Source organism: Rhynchophorus ferrugineus, unplaced genomic scaffold (genome assembly GCF_030347505.1).
Source record: "Rhynchophorus ferrugineus isolate W39M unplaced genomic scaffold, kcgeb_rfMv2 rfM2, whole genome shotgun sequence".
NCBI classification, from domain to species: domain Eukaryota; kingdom Metazoa; phylum Arthropoda; class Insecta; order Coleoptera; family Curculionidae; genus Rhynchophorus; species Rhynchophorus ferrugineus.
Genome location: NW_027472581.1, coordinates 22,020,022 through 22,045,887, shown reverse-complemented (window position 1 = coordinate 22,045,887; position 25,866 = coordinate 22,020,022). Strand labels below are relative to the sequence as shown.

Below are 25,866 nucleotides of genomic sequence, written 5' to 3'. Positions count from 1 at the left end.
TGTATAAGTCTTTAATATCATCATAACAGTAGAAAGACAATCCTGTCGCATTGATGACTTACTATTCCATCTTTCATAAGAACATAACCAGAATTGCGAGCTATATGGTTTTCAACCAAAACGTATTTGAATGGAATTTTAAGAATGATAAAAAGGGTTTTCCAAATATAACCAAGAAGTTGTATGAAGGCGAGTTAGTATTCAGAAATTATCCAAAAGACTATTGCAGTTTTTTTTGACATAATCTTGTTAGATTAACTCTAGTAAAATAATAAAATTAAATTATTATTACGAATTTTTAAACTGATTTTTTCTAAATGCCGGAATAAGAAACATAGGTATTTTCCAGAGCTTTCCAAGGCCCACTTCAACGATGTAATTTACTGAAAAAATACAGCAATTGTCACAACTACAAATCATTTTAATTAATTTCAATTTATTGAAAATTTCGCAACTTTTTGATCGACCTAGTATTATCATAAACCACTGCGTCTGGAAAAAAGCGACAACTCATTCAAGCTCTCACCAGATGAAATGTTATTCATTCAATATTAAAAAATATGGTAATAATAAAATTGAAAAACTATGGCAACCGAAATTATTTCGTTAACCCACATCGTTTCTTCCAACATAAACAAATAATATATTTCCAATTCAAAAAGAAGACCGAATAAAAAACGGAGGTGCCGACAACTAGACGAAATATATATCGAAACCTATCAATATATATATTTCGGTTACCTATAAATATTTCCATTAGCCGTCCGTATTTGAAACCGATTTGGCAGCCTACCTTATTTTCAAAATATTTATTCGTTATGTTCAAAACTAAAATGCAGGAAGAAATAAAATTATAAATTACCGCTAAACATTAAAAGAAGCCAGCGGATCGGACCACGCCCGACTCCCGTAAAATATGTTGTTTATTTACGTAAAAGTGAAAATAAAATGCGAAAAGACATAACATCATCCATAACGCTATAAATGCGATGTTGTTGGTCCGAGTTTATCATCGGTTGTTCTTTTAGATTTGCTAAAGTTAATATTAATTTTAAGGTAAAATTATATTTGTAATAATCTAAATTAGATAGATATTGGAATTAATTTGTAGCGTTCTCTGATAAAGAACTTATATTGTTTGGATTATCTTTAAATATTGTCAGTATATTTTGAAACATGTCAATGAGTATTCTCGTAATGGTAGTGGTCCCTGATCTCCAGTTATAGAGTTATTTCGTGATTCATAGTAAATCACAGTAGACGGATTTGCAAGAGATGTAGTTGGTAGGGATGCAGAAAAAATATCGATATTTTTGGGCGATATATCGATATATCGATATTTTTTCAGCCGATATTTTTCGATTTTTTTTTGAATATATTAACATATATCATTATTCTTTAGGAAATTTAGACAAACATTTTTTTAGGCTAATATTTCACTATTTTTATTTTTTCTTAAAAATATCGATATTTTCTTCCTTCGTTATATCGATATATCTATATTTTTTTAAAAATATCGGAGATATATCGATATTTACCAATATCCCTAGTAGTTGGTTCGTCAAATTCAAGCAATTACTGTCTACGTTTTGGAATATAAAAATAGATCTGCCTTTATTACAGGTGATGACTTAATGTTATATATTTGCTCCTCTATTGTCTGTGAAGCAGCAAAGTACAAATAGAAAAGCGCCGCTCTCAATGTTCTTCGATTTCAATATGTGACTGAACCAATTTCCTTCGTGGCTTATAATTCACCAGGCTTGAAAGTATTTACCTCAGTATTTACATGAGCCCTCATTGAACTTTTTTTTTTAAATCTCCCTCACTGAACTTTGTAGGTTGACCAGGCTGGTTTATTACCTTGCAAATCAAATGTAAGAAAATATAGAACGGCATTGTTGAGGAATTACGTAAAAGGCACCTGATTACTCATTCGCTTAATCGATGAGAATGCTGAGATGTACACTTTTTGGATAAAAAAGGCCGGCACCTTGACCGGGAATCATATAGTTTCTTAGAGCCTCTCAAAGCGTACTTGTTGATGTAGTTAAACGAATGTTATTGTAATCACCGTTGTAATTACCTATATTATCAAGACCAATATAATATTTTGTTGAACATTTGTATTTTATTTACCAAGAAATAAAAGTATTTCTTACACAAAATTACCAGTTTTAACAACTGCAAACCACATGTTTGATAAATTGTAACTTTCACTAATACATAATGAACTTTGGCGGCATTTTCTCATGTTAAAATGTTGTAAAATAAAGTAAAAAAATCAAACAAAAACACTTTAATTGACACACCATTCGACGCCTCAGCTTAAACATAACAGCTCTTTAGTAGCAAATAAATGTTTGGAAGGAATATTACGTTGCTATATTACCTATCACATTTCGTGTAAAATATTACGAAGTAATCGTATATATAGTATTTTTTTGTCACTTTGACGGATGTCGTCAATTCGTGACTATAAAACACTACGGTGTTGATATAAAGGGGACGGGGACAGACATAAAGTGTATATACAAAAAAATAAATTAATAAACAAATTAAATTGATAATACAAACATGGGCTAAAAGTATAAATAGTGCATATATAATTTAAAAATGGACACTAATACAGGACTATAAACACAACCATAACGAAGTAGACATTGTTGACTATTAAGAAATTTCTAAAATTTTGCAGCACATACATAGCTCTGCTCTGGGTTAGCACAAGACTGTCGCTCAGTATGTGGTAGACTGAAATACGGGCATGGTGACAAAACTCACAGTGACGGGAAGGTCACAGAGACTCACATGGCTCGAAAACATCAACTGACTGTGTAAGAAACAACAGTAACTCAATCTCAATCAGGAATGCGAAGAGAGTAGAAAAAATCGGCTTTAACATCAAAGAGCATGTTGTGATTGACCTTCTGCAACAAGAAACGAATGGCAACAAGAAACGAATGGAATAAGGTCAATACGAATACAAATATATTTGATAGACAGCGAAGCCTTTCTCGGTATACCACTGTGAGAAGGGATCTTCAGTAAACTTATCCTGAAGCCATTCAGATAGGGGGTACGGCTAATTGACAGTGAGTCGATTGCTACGGGGTGGATGAACTTTTGTTCCAGGAAACAATTGAGAGAATTTCGCGAGTTAGCAAGGATTAGCCATTCTTTGAAGGATTGTGTTGTGATCTAGGACTAAGCTGTGAATATCGCGAAGAGTTCAGGGAGCTTGAAATACCTTGATCTGCCAAGTCCGCTGCACAAAGAATTATTGGTCAATAACCTGCCATATAAATCCATAGTAGACAGTAGCATTTCGGCTATATTCGGATTTGGTTCAATGAAGCTTGCAAAACTCATTATATTTCGAATCAAATTCGGTATCCAATTGATGTATCAAAACAAATAAAATTTGCCAAATTTTGTTTTAAGAAATGCCAGTTTCATTTCACCAATTGAAGTAATACGAAAGTAGTAATAAGTAAAATTACGTAACTTGGATCTTTGCGGAATAATACGATGAGCATTTGTTCACCAGTTAGCAGAACTATGAAATGCAACATAAAAATCAAGCATTCAGCAGCAGAAACAAACTCAGTTTAACGATTGAATCTATTAATTAATTTCAAAAATATTCTAAACTTACTTGCCTCCATACAAGTTAGTTATGTTCACTATTCTATATTTTATATCATCTATGTGAACAAACTAACGAAAAAGTTTACTAAATAATGATAAATCAATAGTATTTTCAAATATATTTTGTTTTGTTTTGTTTTTAAATTTAATATTACTATTACACTGACTCAAACATAAGCAATTGATTCAAATGAAGAAAAAAAACCTATAGAAATGTAAGAATTAAAAATAGATTCTGATAAATGGTTACGTTCCACAGCTATTCATAAATACATTGTTTGTTTTTTGATTTTATTTATTAAGAAACCGATTAAAAGGGAATTATACTGTCAAGATGCAGGATTATATGTATATTTCACATAAATATAACTCGGGTTTAGTATTTTACACTACAGGTTGGTGAAAACATTCAATTACCCAACTATTTATTGGAACTGCAACAATCAAATATCACAAAAAATGTAATTTAGTAGAAATGTAATTTAACTGGGATTCGAGATGTGCGATGTGCGTGATCACACAATTATTACCGGCTGTCGAAATTAATATTAGTCTTTACCAAAACTCATCAAATAAATTCTTCCCTACAGTTATTAAATTTCATTAATACTGCCAATTTTTGGACAGCATCAATTGTTTTTTTTTTGATAGAATGCGTCAACTGCTTCAATTGCAGAAGTGCTGGATTATTTTGAAATAATGAAGCATCAATCGATAAAGAAACTACAGAGATATTGGTGAAATACATGATTTCACTCAATTCTCTTAATGGGCTTAATGGCATCACTTATTGGGAACTTTTCAGTTGATGCATCATACATATCCGATATATATCATATAAACGAATGGATAAGCTTTAATAATCTAGTATATGAAATGAGAATCACTGACGAGGTGGCCGAGTGGTTAAGGCGTTGGACTGCTAATCCAATGGGCTCTGCCCGCGTGGGTTCGAATCCCATCCTCGTCGCAAAACCTTTTTTCGGGCCTCACTTTGTTCAAATTTAAATGTAAATAAAATTATTATACTTAGTATGCAATAAAATGTTACTCGCTAATTCTTGGATATTCCACTACATGTATAAACTCAACAGTCATCATAATATTTATTAATGATTTGCGACTTTAGTGGTGACGTATATTAGTACGAATTCCGTAAAGGTTGTTTAGTTGATGTTACGGGAATATTGATACTGTCAGAAAATCGATGAAATAAGATCGTCATGTAACTTGTTTTTTAGTTAGGGTACTAGTTAAACCAACACATTAAATATTATAGAACTATTTTGCTATTCATGACGCATTATATACACCACAGGAAAGCCAACTTTTTGCCAACGAAGGTTTATCTGGACCGAACCTACAGTTTAACGTGGGCTCTGAACCACGGTCCTCGGCGTTAAACCTACCGGCTGGTGAGTGACCAACTTAGAAATCATCCCAGAAGACATCCGGTTTTACCCAGCCTGGTTACTGGCGTGACTGGGATCATTTTCCTTGTCGGATTTTGCAATCTTACCTAGGACCATCACAAATATTAAACAATAACAAACATAAATTCACGATCATGCCCCAGCAGGATTCAAACCCGCGACTATCGCAACAATAGGTGGATCGTCCTGTCGCCTTTACCACTGCTCCAACCAAGTCGGCATCTGATACTTTGCTATGGTTCGTGCAACATTTGTATCTTTCCTAATAATTTATGTCAATTCTTAATTCAGTTTTACAGAAACACACATACGAAATTTACAATTTTGTTTGATTTTAGGTTATAAAGGTTACTATCTGTAACTAGCCCTTGGATTAGCTTGACCATGAGTAAATTATTTTTTGAGCTTTTGATGTATTTGATGTGTAAGGAAGCTTAATCCGATTTCTTACGAGATTCAAGAAACAATGTCTATGAAATGAAATTCCTTTTATTATTGTTCAACGTATATCATTGTACTTTAGATGTTTTAATTCAGACTTAGATTTTAGATAACTATAATTTAGATTAATAGGTAACATTATTTAGCCTTTATCTTTAACATTTGAGAAGGAAAACATGGCGCAAGTTCAACATTGGAATCACAAATTTTAGTTGTTTATGTAGACCAGACTCTACAAAAAGATAAGTAAGCACAAACATCGTTTTTTAATTTAAAGCAAGTTATCTGATACAGTAAAGTAGGTTTTGAAAATTGAATATGAAAAAAAATTGCCAAAACAAGAAACTTTAATATTTAAAGGATTGGGACAAGCATTATTGAAAGCCTTCGAAAGAAAATTGAAAATATTTAAAAGAAAGAACATCTTTCTGATAAAGTCACATAAAGACATTCTGCATTTAGTTATAAATAAAACCGTGCTACTAAATTTGATATTAATTTTTAATTAATTAAATATATAAATAATGTATTCCTATTATCTCTCAGAGAAAAGAGTATTGCTATTTATTAATCTAAATGTATATACTTTCAATAATAATTCTTAAAAAAAAAAGAATTCCGAGAAACTGCTTTAGCTTTAGTGGTGACGACTTAAAAAGTATAAAACGGGTAACAAAAGAAATATTTGAATGAACAAGTCACTAACGAATCAAATATTCGAGTGCTTCAGTTGTTAGTAAACCCTAAACCCTAACTACTCATTAAATATTCCATAGTTGATTTTGTTCGATGTTTCAAAACGTTAAAAATAACGTTAAATCTAACCTAATATACAAAACGTGCAATTGAACAAAACATCTCAGTTATATTTTATATTGTTATCGCTGTATTTAAACCCATAAACAAGCCGACTGCGATAGTCACGGGTTCGAATCCTGCTGGGCATTGGATGTACTTTATGTTTGTAGTAGCAACTGTAATGTTCTTATAGGCCATAGTGGAAAATCCGACAAGGAATAACCATCCCGTGGAAAATCCGACAAGGAATAACCATCCCAGTCACGCCAGTAACCCGGATGGGTAAGATCGGATATCTTCTGGGATGGTTTCTAAATTGATCACTGGCCAGAAGGTAGGCCTAATGCCGAAGACCGTGGTTCGGAGCCCACGTTAAACAGTAGGTCCAGTCCAGATAAACTCTCCTTGGTAAATAGAAACTTTACAATATATTAAAAAAAGCCTGAAAATATTACCGTTATTTTAACATTAAACGCTATTATAGAAATTTTCATTAAATATCTGTTAAATGTTTTAACTGAAGTAACACTGAAGAATTTTTAAATATAAAAATTGTAATATCAAGTAGTACCCTTTACTTTAATTTATAATATATTTTCCCGGTGTATTTGGTAATATTTGACGACTGAAGCGTTGAAATGTTATAAAGCCTAAGCATAACAGAAGATCTCCTTCTGTGTTTTCTATTTATTGTGACTAATATATCTATAGGAACGTAAAAACTGTTCAAACATTTGGCGGCCTCAACATTTTCAATACCTTTGGACGTCACCACATACATCCGCGATCGAGCATCGACCGAAATGAATATGAAGCAATAAAAAATAAACAGGGAAAAACGTAACGACCAAACAAATCATTTGGCCGAAAATAAAGTTGATCGAGTCGATGTTTGGTATAAATTTAGACGTTTCATTTCAGGTACCTCTACATACCTTGAGGTTATTTTAATCTTCGCGTTCGTGTGCGTGTTTAACATCATTCGCTTCGCTCCAGCATAAAACAGCAGGAACCTGCAATATTTTAACACCTAACGATTTATTCTCGTACCTAGGCAAGTTTACAGTTACCGCGGTAATTTACAAGTAATGACATTTGCGGCGAGATTAACGGAATAGGGGAACGCGTAACATTCAGTTCCGAGTCCGTTTTTCCGTTGGCGCTCTTATTAACATCTATTTTAAGAGATATGACATATAAAATCGATGTTAATTTATAAGGCGCAGCGTTGTATATTCGTCCGCATAAATCAAATTTTAACACGAAAAAATTTCGTAAATTGAATGCGGTATTTGTTGGTGCTGTCGTAGACTAATGCTTCAATTTTGTCTGGGCGTAGGTGATTTCGGAAATAGGAGTGTATTAAAATAGCTTGTATTTGTTTAATTCATTAGTAATCATCTGGTTATTTTGCTTGTTTTAATTAGAAATGTATTGTGTTAAAGTTATGAAAGGTATAAGGTTTAAAACAACATTTTTAATTTATTTGAAAGTTAACATCTCTCCGCGTTTTGATAAAGTATGGTATACGGGATTGCAGGTTAAATTAGACAAAATTCTCCCTCATCCCGATTATGAGCTACTAAAATCTTACCTTAGAGATCGTTATTTTACTGTAAAACAAGGCGATGAGCATACCGAATTAGGTGCAATATATTCAGGAGTTCCGCAAGATAGAGCAAGGTACAAAAATAAACACTGTAGCATTATACGCAAACGACACGGCCTGTCTCTTAGCCTCTCATGAACATCCATCCAGAGCATCAATCAATCTATAAACACACCTAAATTAAATACAAATGTGATTGAAAATATGACTTATTAACAGGTCAATTGAAAAGTCCCGAGCCTGACACATAGATGGAGCTACTAGAATTAAAACCGTATGTTTTTTAGTTAGCCCCTAAATCCGTATATAAATTTGACAGCCGTCGGATTATTAGTTTGTTAATTATAGCATTTTGAGTGAATCAACTTGTGCTATTGTGAAAAAAAAATGGATATAAAGGAACTTCGCGTGTTAATAAAATGTTGATTTTTAAAGGGAAAAAATACAGTTGAAGCAAAAACTTGGCTTGATGCCGAGTGTTCGCACACTGGCTCCAGGAAAATCAGCCATCACGGATTGGTATGCTAAGTTTAGACGTGGTGAAATGAGCACCAAAGACTGTGAACGCAGTGGACACCCAAAAGAGGTTGTTGGCGAAGAAAACATTTAAAAAATCCACAAAATGATTTTGAATGACCGTCAATTGAAACTTAATGAAATAGCAGACACTCTAGAGATATCAACTAAATGTATACATCATATCAATCGCGAATATTTGGGTATGAGAAAGCTGTGTGTAAAGTGGGTTCACGTTTGACCAAAAACAACAACAAATTGATGATCAAACATGACTCCGTCATTTCACTCTGAAATCCAATAGACACTCATACAAGTGGACTGCACACGATGAACCTGCTTCGAAGCATGAAAAAACGCAACAGTCGGCTGGCAATATTATGGCGTCTGTATTTTGGAAATCGCATGGAATAATTTTTATTGACTACCTTAAAAAATGAAGGACCATCAACAGGGACTATTACATAGCGTTATTGGACCATTTGAAGGACGAAATCGCCAAAAAAACGGTCGCATTTGAAGAAAAACAACGTGCTGCTTCACCAAGACAACGCTCCGTGTCAAAAATCCATGAATTGGGCTTCGAATTGCTTCCTCATCGACAGTATTCCCCAGATCTGGCCACAGCGACCATTTCTTGTTCTCAGATCTCAAAAGCATGTCGAAATTTTCGTCGAATGAAGAGGTAATTGACGAAATTGAGGCCTATTTTGAAGCAAAAAACAAATCGTACTACAAAAATTTATTCGAAAAATTGGAAGGTCGCTATAATCAGTGTATCACCCTTGAAGGGAATTATGGTGATTAAAAAAAACTAATTTTGGCAAAAAAAATTTACAATGGTAGGCTGGGGACTTTTCAATTAACCTGTTAAACCCAACGAAACAAACTCCACCAATATAAATTTTACATTCCGTAGAAGAACATGTCTACCAGTTTATATCAATAATTGTCAAATCTCGCAAGTAGAAGATGTTAAACATCTAGGTATGCACCTAGATCGACATCTGACTTGGAAGAAGCACATACTCGACAAACGGATGGCCGTTGTCGATGCGCCTTACTATATTTCAAATGAAATGATACAACGCTATATTCGTCTGGAACCAATAACTGGAGTGTAATTCAACGTGTTTGTGAGAAGTAATTCGAAAGAGCGTCAGTGAGTAAACGGATTCCCAAGCTTTGGTGTTCCCAGATTCCAACAGTGTACAGCTGAATAAACGGCTATGACAATCCTTGGTGGCTTAACACATTAAACTACCACGCTTGTGTCAGAAGTCCATGGATTAGGGATCGATTAGATCGTCAATCCATCTTCCATTGCCCTACAGCCTCAATTTGGATTCTTTTCCCCACGCTCAGCAACTCTTTGAGTGCTTGAGCAACCAGGTGGTGTCATTTCTTGATAAATAAGCTGATTGCAATTAATTTGATAATTATAAAAGAGCTAACAATCTTACGATCTTATTGGAACCATACTTACGTCAATTAAGAAACATATAGGGTTTAAAACAAAAGACCAAACTTTTTCTAAAGAAAAGACACATAAACGCACTCCCATCAAACTACAGACTATTATAATTACATATATCAATGTAGTTAACTTCTTTTCGCCATCTTTTCCGATGAAGAATTTTGCTTTGATTTTACAAGAAGCATCAGGTGGCATCATTATACTCATTTTACGTCAAGATATATCTTGACGGATCTTTCCAAAGTTTCAAAGCTTTACGAACAATATATCTGATTTACAAGATAATAATTTTAGTTAGATATCTATATATGCCTATTCAATATTCTCAAAACAAAACATGGTCATAAAAACATATATCTTTAATTGTTATCACTAACGTTTTCGAAAACATTTGACAATAGGGTCGATCAGTACCAACGCAAATCAAATTTTATAGATTCATTGGGTTATATGTTCCGACGCATCAGAAAGCATTCTGCCTCTTTTTATCAAAATAAAAATAATTTAAATATTACATTATTAGTATTGTTAGTGAAAACATGATAAGGCGGTGTTGGTTAAGACGTAATAATATCAAATCATTTGTTGTTGCCGCTCTTTATTATAACATTTTAAAGACGATATTAGGTATCAGAATTATTTTGTTACAGCATACTATTTAACGAGATCCGGATCACAAAACTCAACCACTTTGGTCAGCTTTAATAGTACATGAAGCCTACAGACTGACAAGTGATCTTCGTGGAGATAATTTCGTGAGATATTGTCCAGCGTACTTACTAGCTATGACTTAAATTATTGTGTGCTAAATAATCGCTTTTGCAAACATAGTTTGAAAATAAATTGAATTAATTTTATATATTCGTATAAAATAACAGGCAGTTAGTTATATGTTTGTATTAAAAATATATAATAGTTTACTCACTGAGAATGCAGCCTGATTACCAGAAACTTAATATATAAATAGAGATCGAGAGACGAGATGGCCGAGTGGTTAAGGCGTTGGACTGCTAATCCAATGGGCTCTATCCGCGTGGGTTCGAATCCCATCTTCGTCGTACAAATATTTTTTCATTTTCATCAAAAATCATCAAAAATTAATTATGACAAAACATCGATTATCAACTTACAATTTTCAATTACTAATATAACAAAGAAAGCTAAGATATTTTTATTCTACAGGTAATATATAGATTTGCTCATCAGTTGTATGTTTAGAATAAAAGTATAAAATAAGTTACAAAATAAATAAACTGACAAATCATTTAAAAAACAGCAATAAAAATCGATTGTAATTGCGCGAGAAATACTTTAAACACAATTAGTCTTCTCAGTTTAAATAAAGATGAAAATAGGAACAGAATCACAGTAAATATATTGCATAATATTTAAATGATATATTAATTATGTGCTTTTATCTAAAATGGAAAAATTCATGAGACATTAAATAAACAGTTTTGTTTATTGCCTTTTTGAAAACTGTATCTATGTTATTTATTACTTACAAGAAAAATATTGTACACGATATTGTTAACACAAGGTGTTCTAAACAATAATGCAAGCCCCCCTCCCCTTTATATTCTACGATAATTTCGGGATATTTATAGATTTATTACATATGGTATGAGATCCAATATGAAAATCTATTTTTATCAAAAATACGATAACCACTACAACCTCGAAGCCAATATCAAGAAGTGACTATTAAAATACAACATGAAAAATAAAACTGTCTGTCCTATCGCTGGGATATTTTACACGGAATGCGAATCATTCAAATAGATCATTAAATGACGATGACTTCGTTAGACTTAAACTACCAAATCCTCTTGGTTTTGTTAATTTTTTAATAATATTCAAAAGAGTAATTCTGAATTTGTTTTCAATATTAGTTTAAAATCGTTTACATAAGTACATTTTTTCAGTTAAATCTGCTAAATAAATTTGAACTTGTGAACGTGAGGTTATAATGTCATTCCGGACGGTTGTTACATTTTCTGATCAGTAAACGGACCATGAAACAATGAAAAGATTTAACAAACGACTATTTTTGTTGCATTCATTCGTCCTAACATCGCAATCATTCTACCTCGTCAATTCAGCGCCAGATATCAGTAAGATAAGACGTTGTCGTTTTGCCGCTGTTTAAAAATTTCGCAAGGTACGTAAAATATTACTTTTGTCTTAAGAAAATTAGAGCTAAACAGTGTTACAATATATTTTATTTATAGGATATAAGATTAATTTTATGTTTTCCAATTGATTAATTGTTTGTAATGTATGACTTGTAAAGTACAAGGTGAAGTTTATTTCGATCAAGAATTTCGAATATAGGCTATCGCTATGGCCCTAAATATGGACTAGCCCATATTTAGGTACTAGTACTTAGGTGGCTAGACCAGTTTGTAGTGTTCGTTTAATTTATTTTTGCAGAACGCCACCGACAAAATAAAAAAATCAAGAGAAAATTGGGATGTAGAACAAATGATTAAAGCCATAATAATGGTTCGCGAGACGAAAATGGGTACTATAAAAGCAACAAAAACTTTCAAAGTACTAAGAACTACTTTGCAATGTTTAAGATTGAAATTGAGCTTACTGCAGAAGAAACGGCTGCCACATTGGTCAGGGAAACAGTGTTACACAGTTTAAAAATGTTTTAGTGAAATATGTTTTGACGATTGAAATTAAGTTTTACGGATTGACGAATTGCTGATCTTCGCAGAAAACGTAACAACTTGCAAAATCCATTCCGTGAATATGGCAGGTAAAACATGATTAGGACTATTTATGAAACGACACAAGATGAACTGTCACTTATATAGCCTACAGGAACGTCATTTACAAAAGCATTTGGGTTTAATAAAGAAAGGGTTGATACTGTTTTCAACTTTTGTAAGAGATATACGAGTAAAATAAAGGCAAAGGATAGATAAAAAGTTTGGAAATAAGAAAACAAGAAACCACAATGAAGAGATAAACAGTGAAGGTGAAGAGGAATTTGATTCAGACACTGAGCCAGAATGATGCCATAATAGAAAAAGAATACCTTTGACTCTGTAGATGCAAAATGCAAAATTATCAATCAAAATTATCAAACATATTTGATTTCTTACCAGATAAGCCTTAGACGAATGTTTTTTTTAGAAGTTACTTAAGTTCACCTTTACAGTCCATATTTGAGTAACAATCAATAATCTATTTTGCAATTTTGATAATATAGTTTAAAAAGAAAAATATGAAAATATTACTGTGTTATCTAAAAATATATGACTGATTAATATAACGTTAATAAAATGTTGATTTTTAAATAGTCTTTTACTTTTGACCCAAAATCAAAATAGTAAAAACACTCAAATTTTTAACTAAGGCATCTACTGTGAATGATCCACAATTCACAATCCTAGTAACACCATAATAAGTAACCGGAAGTATTCTAGCTTAACATTTAAACATATAAATTAAGATAAAATTAATTTAACGAATAAAACCGCATAGAAAGGACACGATCACAATTTTATGCAAAGACAGACAACACAGACATCAAATAGAATCAGCAGGAAAGTTCAGTAACCGAATTTATACATAGATATTATGACACTCGGAAAGTATTCTCACCGTTGTTGACGTAACGCGTTGTTTTTTGATAATTTAATACCCCTCTAACAGACTGACACATAAAATATATATTTTTTCCCGAAAGATAGATCTGGTGAGACCTAGTTATTCTGGCAGCCAATCATTGTAATAATTTTTAAACGTCATATGGACACTCCTTGCCTACCTGAAATCGAAGCCATGCGGACGGAGTCGTATTTTTTTCGTCGGGTTAAAAATAAGTCTAATATTTTATTATAAACTACAATTTTAGTGAGGATTTCGATTGTAAAACATTTTTTGAAAATATTTTGAAATACTAATCGTCTTGTCGATAAATAATCCTTGTTAAATAATACGCACAGTTGTTGATGTTTGGCCTTTCACGTTTTCAAGTATTGATATTTGATAATATTTTTTAGTTGTGGTTTTATGTTTTTCACGATGAGCTTTGTTTTCGCAAGATTAATCGAATGATGTAAATATGAATAATTAAAATGTTCGTACAGGGAATAAGCTCAAGGAAGGCCATATATTTCTTTATAATAAAATTATAATTTTGATACCATTCTAATATTATGTCGAAAGAACTATGTTGTTTTGGCAGCGACGTAATGATCTCTCCATTTTCTCTAATTGTCAATCAATTACTCGATCTAGCAACTCCTACAGTATTTCAACACATTTAGAAGGCGCAATGTGTGACCGAGTGTTATCATTCAAAAGGATGACTTTTTTCTCTATCTTTTTATCAACACTATTGAGATTGTTCTCGCAAACTCATAAGCTCTAAGCATCATATGGAATTACATTTGGTAGGAGCTAATACACTACGTATTGTATTCATTCGTGTACATTTGTGTACATAGACCCATTTTTTATAACCACTTACAATGCGTCACAGAAAACTCTTGTATTTCTGCCCAGCAAACAATGTTGAAACGGTTCAAAATGGCATTTTTGTAACGTAGCTTTTTTACCCCATGGATGCTCCTTAACGTATAAAATGTCAGTAAAAGGTTGATTTATCAGCAGTTAAGCAGTTTTCTGTATACGCTGTATAACTCAATAAAACTAAATGAAAAACACTGTTATTTTTTGTAGTGTTTTTTGTGTTTTGTTAAAATCGTGAAATTTTTGTTATTATAATTTATTATGGCAATTAACATTAATAAGCTAATTGTTTTTATTCTAATTTGCTGAGATTTTCGGAATTAAAATGTACATAGGGTGGGGCAAAATTCCCGATACCATTTTGGTTTTTTTCTACTCAGTTTCGCTTTAACCATAGTGTTGTGTAGACTATTTTTAGAGAAATTTTATTATGGATACGCCACAAGAACGAACAGAAATAGTGACAATATGTATTGAAAATAATCATGGCATTATTGCCAACCAGTGGAAATAAGTCCATGGTAGCGGGACTTTTGCCCCATGTTGTACTTACTCTACGATAGACTCTTTGGGCTTAACAATTATGCCACACAATATAGTCTATATTTATATTTATTTATTTTTACAGATTATATTTATATTTCTTTTTAAATATTATATTTATATGTATATTTAATTGAATTTAATTTAATAAATGTATTTAAAAAAAAATAGCTTTTTATTTAAATTTCATTGGTCAATTAAACATGAAGTCAAGGCTGTCACGTGCCAAGTATTACTAATGAGCCAATCAAATGTCTTTATAGTAAAATATTTTTCTTACAGGTCTGTTATGGATATTTAAATAATGGACCAATAAAATTACTTGAATGGACCATTATTATTATTATGGCGCCCTCTGGATGTTGGGCAAAACTTTGCGCCAGAGCCCCTATTGCGTTGCATCTCTATTACTCTATGGTCATAGTCTAGGAATTGGACAACCTCAACAACGATGTACTGTTGGAGCCTCTATTCATGTCTTTGGGCATAGTTCTTGGTCACGTGACCGACAGTTGCTATCTACAGATCCTTATGTAAACTGTCATTACCAATTTACCATGAAGCGCCAACAATATGTCGGAGTACTTTGTTTCAGATTCTGTGTATAATATATCTATTACTTTCACTCTCATAACCTCAGAGCTGAACAACTGAAAGTCACACTGATTTCAAGACTTGTTGGTAATGTAAAACTAAAAGCTATTGCATACTGGCAGCGTTGAATATATTTGTACTTCAGCTTGAGTGTATCACATTTTTTTTCTGAATATGTAGCTTCGACCGAGTTTAAAATCAGGGGTCATGCCAAGAAATTGGGCTGTTTTTCCATATGACACTACTTGTTCATTTATATATATATATATATATATATATATATATATATATATATATATATATATATATATATATATTGGCTTATGCTTGATTCTATTGTTACTGACATCCAACATGATGACTATCCAACACAATATTTCAGGAATCGCTCTTTGTAACTTTTCGGTTAATTCAGTGTTGTTATTTCCAATGGTTAGGATTGCACTGTCATCTGCAAATATAAAAAAAATATATTACCTTGAATGTAGGCAAGTCAAACCAAATTAACAATTAGCTTAGGTAGTTATCACTTGCCTACATTGATAATTGGTGAAAAACCAATAGATATCGCTAATCAACATACCTGCAAGCTCATAATATAAAATATTTCCCACGAAATTGATTAAATTATATTTAATCTTGAAAGATTGATTTTAAGGAGTATTGAAACGATTTTCATACATTGTTTTATCATTGTAGATGGACTATCATTATGAGCTTTCGGGCTCTGAAATGAAAGAATCGTCTGCATGTTGAGGTCGTAGAGTGATTTTGTTGATGGATTAGCACTAAATTATCGTAACAATATCAAACGAAATTTGCATTTTGCTTCGCTATTCACTAACATTCACTTTAATCCATATTCACTAATCACAATAGTAAATTACTTAAATCACTTTTCCAATTGTGTGTTCAAACATTGCTCCATGCCAATTTTGCATTAGTCAAAACGCGTTGGAAATCTTTCCCGATTTCTTTCAAAATGCATACCGCATATTTCTTCTACAGTTTTAATGGTCTAGAACAGTGTTATTTTTTAATGTAAATCTAACTATTGGGAAACAAAAAAATATCTCATAATATTAGGACAAGCAAATAAGGCGAATGATCTTTAGATCAAAAATGTATTGCAACAAGATTTTGTAACAAAATGGAATAGTATCCATGGAGTATTTATGCTATGTTATTCATGGGGTATCACAGAAGAGAACATTCTCTCAAAAGCACCAACACACGCATATCTGATATCAAATGCAAAACTTTATAAGACCGAAGAACAGATAAAAAATGTTATTTTCCTTTCAGTGTAGTACTTAATGAAACCTTTCACGTTTACATAAACATCTCAGTTGTAGAACACTTTTTAAAAATGTTTTGAAATATTAATCGCTTTATCGATAAATAATCCTTGTAAAATAATACGTTTAGTTCGTGTTTGACCTCTCTCTGGTCATACGAAATTAATGGTTTGGTTGATAAATTGGTTCGCTTTCGGCTTAGATACGCAAAATGATGCCATTATCATCATTTTTATTAAAGACAAGATTATCGCCACACGAATATTTATTGCGCAAAAGTGTAAAGGTGAAAAGTGAGAAAACCAAAAACAAAATCAATTTAGGCTGCTTTATTTATATATTCATTATTTCTACATCCCGCAGAAAAGTGTCATCATCGACTGTTTTAAATTCAAATAATGTTGAGTCATCAATCACTTAATTTTATCTCATGTTAAAATTCAAATCGAACAAATAGTATTCATTATTAAATTAAAATTATTTAGTATTTATTTGTTGTTTAACGTGTTATTTAGTTCGAGTAAAAATAGCAATTAGTTCCGGCTATTCAAATAATAAATAATCAGATATGATATATTTTGTGCGCTATTTGACGTTGGTGGTATTTTTGATGTTTTACTTACACTGTTCTACCATGCAACTTACTGCAAATGAGATGTTTTATCGAGGAAGTAACATGTCGGAAATAATTAGCGTACTTTTACGTAAAGTGGTTATTTTATTTGCATGACAAGGGAGAATCCTGCCAGCGTATTGAAGTCAATATATTTAAAAACAATATATTTTAATAGCTAGTGAAATGATTGATCTGGAGTGATTAACAGAAGATACACCTCCAAAAATCTTTAAAATGATAAACATAGAAGATAATTAGCTCCTTTATGAATTTGAGGATATGGGGAAGTATTCTTTGATGAATATCTGCTATTTTAATGGCACAAAGGAACAAATTCAATAGAACAATCATAAAGTTATCATGAATCAGTATATATATATATATATATATATATATATATATATATATATATATATATATATATATTTATGTATAGTATAAGTGTTAAGTTAAAATTTGGTAAACCGGCTTGGTGGAGCAGTGGTAAAGGCGACGGTCCACCTGCTGTTGCGACAGGCGCGGGTTCGAATCACGCTGGGGTATGGTCGTAAATGTATGTTTATGATTGTTTAATATTTGTGATTGTCCTAGGCAAGAGTGTAAAATCCGACAAGGAAAATGATCCCCGTCACGCCAGTAACCAGACTGGGTAAGACCGGATGTCTTCTGGGATGATTTTTAAATTTGGTCATTCGCCAGTCGGTAAGCTTAATGCCGAGGACAGTGATTCGGATCCCACGTAAAACTGTAAGTCCCGTCCAGATAAACCGCTGGTAAAGAACTCATTAAAAAATATATTAAAAAATTCGTAAAATATGTAGTAAACAAAAGGGGCGTGCTGATCTACAACTATTTTAAATACTTTTTCCACAATAATATATATAATGAATGCTATTTTGTCATCTGAAATATATCATATAAGTTCCATCCAAAAATATTATCAAAAGATACTAAAGCAGATATTTGTGACAAAAACCACAGCTCAACAGATTTTTTTACAAAGAACTTTAAAAAATGCAAGATTAACCGTAATGTAATCATTAAGTAAATTTATTCTAACCTAATTTAGATATAATTGGAATGTTAAAAACATGTGGTTGCAAGGTAGAGCTTGATATAAAAATATCGTATAACAAAAAAACCCTGTTACAAGAATAGCAATCTTACAATTATAAAATCAGGCACATAATTACAAGTATATTTCAACTTCGTAAACGCAATTCAGAAAACGGCAAGCAGACATATGAAATTATTTGCATTTAATGAAAAACAGATGTCGAAAATCGATATAAATATCATTCGGAGTAAATAGACCTGAATTCGATACCTGATTAACTATAATTTTCAGGAAAGTAACTCAAAATTGTTAACAGAAACCATTTTATAAGCAGTTCGTATTATTGTTTATAGTTTATAGAATATTATGCAGTAATGTATTTATTATTTACGTATTTACTTATTATATAGTGGTAATGTATTGAGTAATCCGTTTCCTGGTAACCTAATTATTTGGAAAAACATAAAATTGATGTAAACAATATTTATTCAGCTATTATAAAAATATGGCCAAAGTATACTAAAATATTGTAGTTATTATGTTAACTATTGGGACTGTATATTATATTAAAACAGTAAAGTATTTTTTATCAGTATTACTTAATTTTTATTTTTTTTCTGCTGGAATATTATTTGAGCCGAATACCGTCTTTCTGCTTTGAAGTTGTTGAAAGTAGTTCACAAAATTCAGGGCTTTATAGAATGAAAGATACGATTAAATTATTTTATTTAAACTTGTTCTGTAGAACTATAAGCATGCCCATTATAGATCTTACAAGATTGGAAAAAATCTACAGGAAAATGCTTGAATTGAAGCTCCAAAATTACTGTTTTTGGTTACCTGTTATTGCGATTGATCATTCATGGCATGAACTCATCATGACCCAAAGAATTTACATAAGAAATTGAGAAATTGTTGAAAATAACATCTTCGGTTTGTGTAAGCTCGATCAGACACATTGAAGAAGAAATTGACAAATGTTAGAATCTTGAGCAAGTTTAAAACCTTATGAATGTTGGTTTATGATTCAATGCTGACGATTACCAAGACAGGGTGATGAAAGAAAAAACCACTAAAGGTCAGTATACAATTAATATACTTTCGTTGTAGGTAATTATGTTATAGAGTGTGAAAGCTTTATGAGCATGTATGTTGTCATTCAGAATATACATCAACGTTTGATTAACATGTATGAGGAGAGAAATAACTCTAAGTGTTTTGCAGATATGGCAAATGCATTAAGGAGAATGCAGTGATTAAATGTAGTTTTATCAAGAAAGATGTATACAGATAGTAATAGGTCAAATTAAAGAGAAATATAGTAATATCATAATGACTTTACAAGGATACATTGCGTCGAAAGAAACAAGAGCTAAGCGTAAAACATAAATATGCTCTCTAATGAAAGTAAAATACATTACTCAGATATACAATTGTTAATTAGGTGGATTAGGCCTTCGGGGGATACCACTAGATACAAAAACGCGCCTAGAACCCTACCGATAGTAGTGCGGAAAAAAGCTCAATGTATAAATAATGATACGACTCTAACCGATAAATTATTGCGGCTATAAAATTAATTGTAGTTTTAAGTTCTTCGATAATAAATGAAGATATATTCATTCCAATAAAGAACTAATCGATAAATAATAAATAAGAAAATATCGATATTTCGATATATTGATAGGTAAGAAATATACATCTATATATGTAATAAACCCTTACAATTAAGTACCAAAATTACACTAAACATTTAAATTTAAATACAAATTTAAAAGTGTATTAAAAATAATTATATGGTTTTATTTGTTTAAGAAATATATTTAATTTTTTTTAAATGTCGATATATCGGTCAAAAAAATATCGGCTAAAATATCGAAATATCGATATATCGATATTTTTTCGGCATCCCTACTAAGGACTATTAATTATTACAATAAAGAATAAAATGGCATAATATGAAATATTAAACTAAATAAGTTTAATCAGTTCATTAATATAAGGCAGTTATAACTTTTAAACAACATTTTATTATAGCGCCATACGAAAATTACAACAGGCAATCGGACCATACAAGCAACAATAACATTAAATAATACTGTCATTCCATATAGCAACAACGCGAAATATGTTGGAATGAATATTTATGCAAAACTTTGCCGGAAGGGATATATAAAGAAAAAAAGAAAAGAACTGAATTTGAAAGATAGGAAAATGTATTGGCTAGTTGTAAGAAAATCACAATTATCGATACATAGTAAACTGCCATTATATAAGCAAATACTGAAACCTATATATTGCACATATGCAGTTCAATTAAGAGGATGTTCTGCAAAGAATAACCTAAACAAAATAAAAAAAAAGTTCTGAGAAGTATTGTGGGCGCACCCAAATACTACAGGACTGACTACACACTACAGGACTACCTATATCGAGACCATCAGATACCCACATTGAGCCAAGAAATCAAGAGAATTGCAAGGGGGCATGAGGAAAGACTTCATTCTCATGAGAATATTGAAGTGTTGGAACTTTTGGATACGACCAGAGCTGGACACAGACCCAAAAGAATCAAACCATCCGATCTTGTGTAGTGTTGTGTAGTGAGGTACATTTAATAAAAAATACAACAGCATAAACATTATTTCACCAGAGACTAAGATAGGGCCGATGGGTCTTCCTTAGTTATGTACCCAGATTTAAGTTATCTTAAAGACAAATTGTAGGTTAGTCAGAAACGATTAATAATAACGTAAGAATTAAATAATTTAAAAAATTATTATAGCAGGTTAAAGCAAAAGAAAAATGTAAAAAGAAAATAAACCATACGATTCATAAATGTTCTGTCACGGTATAGAAAATAAAGGCGATACCAACAGCGAATAATATAAGATAAAATTCCCAATCAGACATATTAGAAAGTTTGCTGCATAAACACAGTCGTTTTTATTCTGTTCGTTTATGATTTCTGATGCTCTATTTATATAACAGAGCCAGCATCAAATAAAACAGGTTAATAACATACACTAGTCTCGATTCCGAAAATCTAGCACTAAATGGAAACCGACTATCCGGCTTGACAGCTAATTGGACTGATACCAAAGCGCAGAAAAGAAAAAAAACACACACGCTTTCGATACATATATATTTTCTATTTAATATTAAGAAGCATCGGTTTCTTGCTTCGTGTTTGCTTTGCATACGAGGGCAATCCGATATAATTTTATTCCACTGTAGTTTTTTAATTTCTATTTCAGACTGTGATAAATCTTCAGTGATACTTTAACAAAGAAATGAAAATCTTTCTCATGATACTTTAACGTGTTTACATGTTCAATCCTACATATATGTCATATTAATTGCTTGCAAGTATTTTGACCATATCATCCTAACCTAACTGTTAAATTTGGTGGGTTATGGCATTCCTCTACATATGTCTTCATCTGCCATTAGTAACGACGAAATATTTAAAAGGTTGCCAATCATACAATGAACTTGTTGCTCGATTTTAAAAAATTAGCTATCTAACAGCGACGGTACTTCATCATATTATAATTGTCTGTTTGGTTTCAACAATTTAAAACTGGTGGAATAGATGTCAAACCAAACTAATGTCAAACAACGTCATGTTGCCAAGACGATAGGAAGACGTCATATAAAGTGATGGGAAATATGTTGGTTAACATTTACGTTAATAGGAAACTTCTTTGAAAATTATGCTTAATATTTGTTGTTCTACGACCTGAAGCCAGAAAACTCTGAGACCAAAAGCTTACCTTCACCAAAAGTAAGAAGCCAAGAAAGAGTATCCGATAAAAACAAGTGTTCAAAAAGATATTAACAAATGTATGAAGTACAAAACTACTATTATATTTTATGAAAATTTTAACAGGGAAAGGTTATTAAATATCAATAGTCATTGCAACTATTACTATCAAAATAATGAAAAAAATCGTTTCCTGATTAAGTGTTAATTTTGATGGAAAAAATACGACTAAAACAAATGGCAGTTTAAATGGATTTAGTTTTCATCAACTGTGGGAGGTGTTATATTAGGCGACTGAGGAGATATTATGTGGGGCATAAGGGTATGGTATATTTAAAAAAAGGTTTGAAAAATATTGTTTTGTATTCGAAAGTTGCTATTGACTGAAATCAGTCAAACTAGTCGATAGTTAAAAAAGTAATTGACTGAAAATAGTAATTACTATTTTAGTCAAATGCACGTTTCGGTTCTTTTTAATTTGTGATGATAGTCAGAGATATGCCTGTATTGATTTTAAATAATTTTAATTTGGCAAGAGTAATGATACGATATATAATGTTTCATCCTATTTTAATATTTGAAAAATAACAATTTATAATAACAGTTTATTTCTATTTCATTCTAACGTACGCTTACGAATCTTTTTTTCTCATCATTGTCATAAGTGAAATGGAAACATAACTATTTTTATACTGTATGTATTTGATTTGATTGTAAAGGGGAATGGAGCAATGACCCCTGAACATTTGTATCGTATTTTGTTTATCACCGACTTATCTAACGCATCCTTTTCAAATAAATGAATAAGTCTATTTATCGTTAATCACGAATATTTTAAAATTATAATTCAATGAAAGAAGCGAGTGAAACTGTCGATGGTAAAAAGTAGCCTAAAATAGTTAAAATAGTAAATCCTAATGTAAATTTATGTAATACCTTGTTTTCGTTGAATTTTAATCAAATAATAATAAATAGTAACTAATAATGAACGTAATGGTATCATATGGCTTTACAGCAAGTGCCTATAATGGAAATTTAGACCAATCAAATTCCTCGAACGGTGATCATAGTACCATCTAGCAACTGAACAATATATAACTTTTCTTCATAGAACCTTATTCTATTCCCTCTTTATTATTTGTTGGCATTATTTAAAAAATATACTTTTGTCTATATATTTACTTGTTGCTTTAAATACCATATGTAGCACCAACCTCGTAAACGAAGGGGAATCTAATGTAAATGGTAATTTTACCCATTAGTCGTCCACCGAGAAAATTATCGATATTGCGATATATAGATACTTAAAAAAAATAATTATATATCGTTTCCAAATCGATATTTCTTGCAATATATTTTTAATACATCTTTTACAATTAAATACCAAAATATACTAATCATTAAAAAAAACTAAGTATCAAAAATACACTAAACCTTTAAAATTAAGCAAAAATTTAAACAGTCTCTAAAAAATTATTAAATGGTTCTTTAAAATGTTTAAGAAATATTTTTTTTTGATATTTCTTGAAAAAAATATCGATATTTTTTCGGCATCCCTAGCCAGGACTAGGCGCGAGGAACCTTCGTCTGTTGCACAACGCATCATCATAAAGTTTTTAACTAATGAAGGAGTTAAACCTTTGGGCATTTTCCGAGCATCTTCCTTATATCCCTAACTTGTCACCTGGTGATTTTTTTTGTTTGCGCCCTTGAAATAATCACTTGGAGGCAAAAGATTTGAAAGCAATATGTGAGAAATTGGCTGACAACTCGCCCTCAAGCCCTTTATGAAGAAAGAATATGAAAGTTTCCAAATCGGTGACAAAAGCGTGTAAAACATGTGACTACATTGAAAAATGGTAAATGATTATTTTACGTATACCATTGATCAATAAATTTATTTTATTAAATTACCCTTTATATTTGATCCCCCCTCGTATAATATTTATTTCCAACTCCGTGAAAATAAAGCGATTATTCTTCTGGTATTCGTTTGATACCTCGCCATTTGCCAGAATTCTTAATTCCGCTCGGACATTAATGTGATTAACCCAAATTCAAGGTAAGTAATGGTTAAAGAGATTGGCTCACGTCGTATTTTCGTTGCGTGCGTACATTTGTCGTATAGCCTAATGGAAGTCGATATTAATATGACCACTACATCGTCCCAGTGACAATCTAACATGATCTGGCTTTATAATATCGTTTAAGAATGTCAAAACACACTAGGCCGAGTGTGTTTTATGATGTCGAAAGAAAAAATGTCGCCGGTGAATGATTGGATTCTCCACTTTTTCTCTCTATTCGAAATATATGCACGTGTTTATGAAAACGTTTTTAATTCGACGCCTTAACGTTTCGACACCTCGCCCACCCAATATAGATTATCGGGTAAATTTATTATGTAGGTTGAAAATTATTTATCGTTTCTCTAATATAAAGCGAAAAGAATTTTAAAAAATGTTTTGATACTTAAATCGATTTAAGCACGTGTAATTTTGCATCCATCAAAACATTTTTTAACTTACTGAACTAATAAAATAAATAGATTCTGTTTTATTCATTTCCTGATTGCCAATTATATGATTACCAATATGAAATATTTAGGAATGACTCTGACGAGTCCATTGATTTAAGATTTATACCTTAAACAAAAACTTCATATAATATCTTGAAATTCAGTTCAGATATATGTGTCAAAGTTAGTACCTGTTCAGTACCTGCATATTAGTTTTAATAGACGATTTGATGATGAAAAATATTGACAACGTAATCATCGAACCTATGAATACCCTTAAAGCGCTTAGCGCGCCTTCAGCTTTATGCGCTGAACTTACAGTTCACATGAGGATGGAGCTTTCGAAAGTGTCTAACTGCTTAGGAAATAGCTTCAAATAATTTTATAACAACTCAAGAGTAATAAATACCTGTTTAAATAATATATGAAATTAAGATTTCCTGAACTAACTACGAATACAAGTAAATATTTTTTGAGAAAAACCTTACAGGATCTGAGAGTTGAGAAAACAACATTTACTAAATCGTAATCAAACATTCACTCCATTGTATAAACAAAGAGGGTTTTCGTTCTTGGAGTCTTCGGACTAAAGATTTTAAACATTACAGTATAACTGATTTTCTAATGTTCTTCAGATTACTGATCTGAAATCAGCAATAATTTCGTGTTATTGGAACTGCCAAAGAGGAATAAAAAGCTTGAAAAACGATTGAGTGTAATATCATCACAACTGTAAAACATTTGGGTCTTAACCAACATATACTATAATTTTATCCCAACATAGATTACCAAAATTCGAGAATGACAAAAATCGTCTTTCCTGTTTGTTTACAAGATATTTAGATTTTCGAAAGCACCTTTTGAATTAATTTCATGTCTGGTGTCTGTGTTTCTTGTTTTTGCTTAAGGACTGATAGTAATGGTCTGTAGACCTAGTACATCAATGTATTAGAAGTAATTCAAAAGCTTATTAAGACATTTCTGTAAATTTTAGTGATAACTTCTGATAAATTCCAAATTTTTTTAGTTAAATTACAAGCAATAAATACGTTAATTTA

General features: G+C 31.4%; 1 protein-coding gene and 2 non-coding genes across 3 annotated transcripts in view; 2 read left to right on the top strand and 1 right to left on the bottom strand.

Annotated features, from left to right (window-relative positions):
• The window catches only part of LOC143191556 (zinc finger protein 1), a 749,575-nt gene that overhangs the window by 717,996 nt on the left and 5,713 nt on the right, over positions 1 to 25,866 (bottom strand). The gene's annotated exons all lie outside the window — the stretch shown is intronic.
• TRNAS-GCU (transfer RNA serine (anticodon GCU)) lies at positions 4,540 to 4,621 on the top strand. The gene has a single exon. It is a non-coding gene; the product is annotated as a tRNA-Ser (tRNA).
• Positions 10,902 to 10,983, top strand: TRNAS-GCU (transfer RNA serine (anticodon GCU)). The gene has a single exon. It is a non-coding gene; the product is annotated as a tRNA-Ser (tRNA).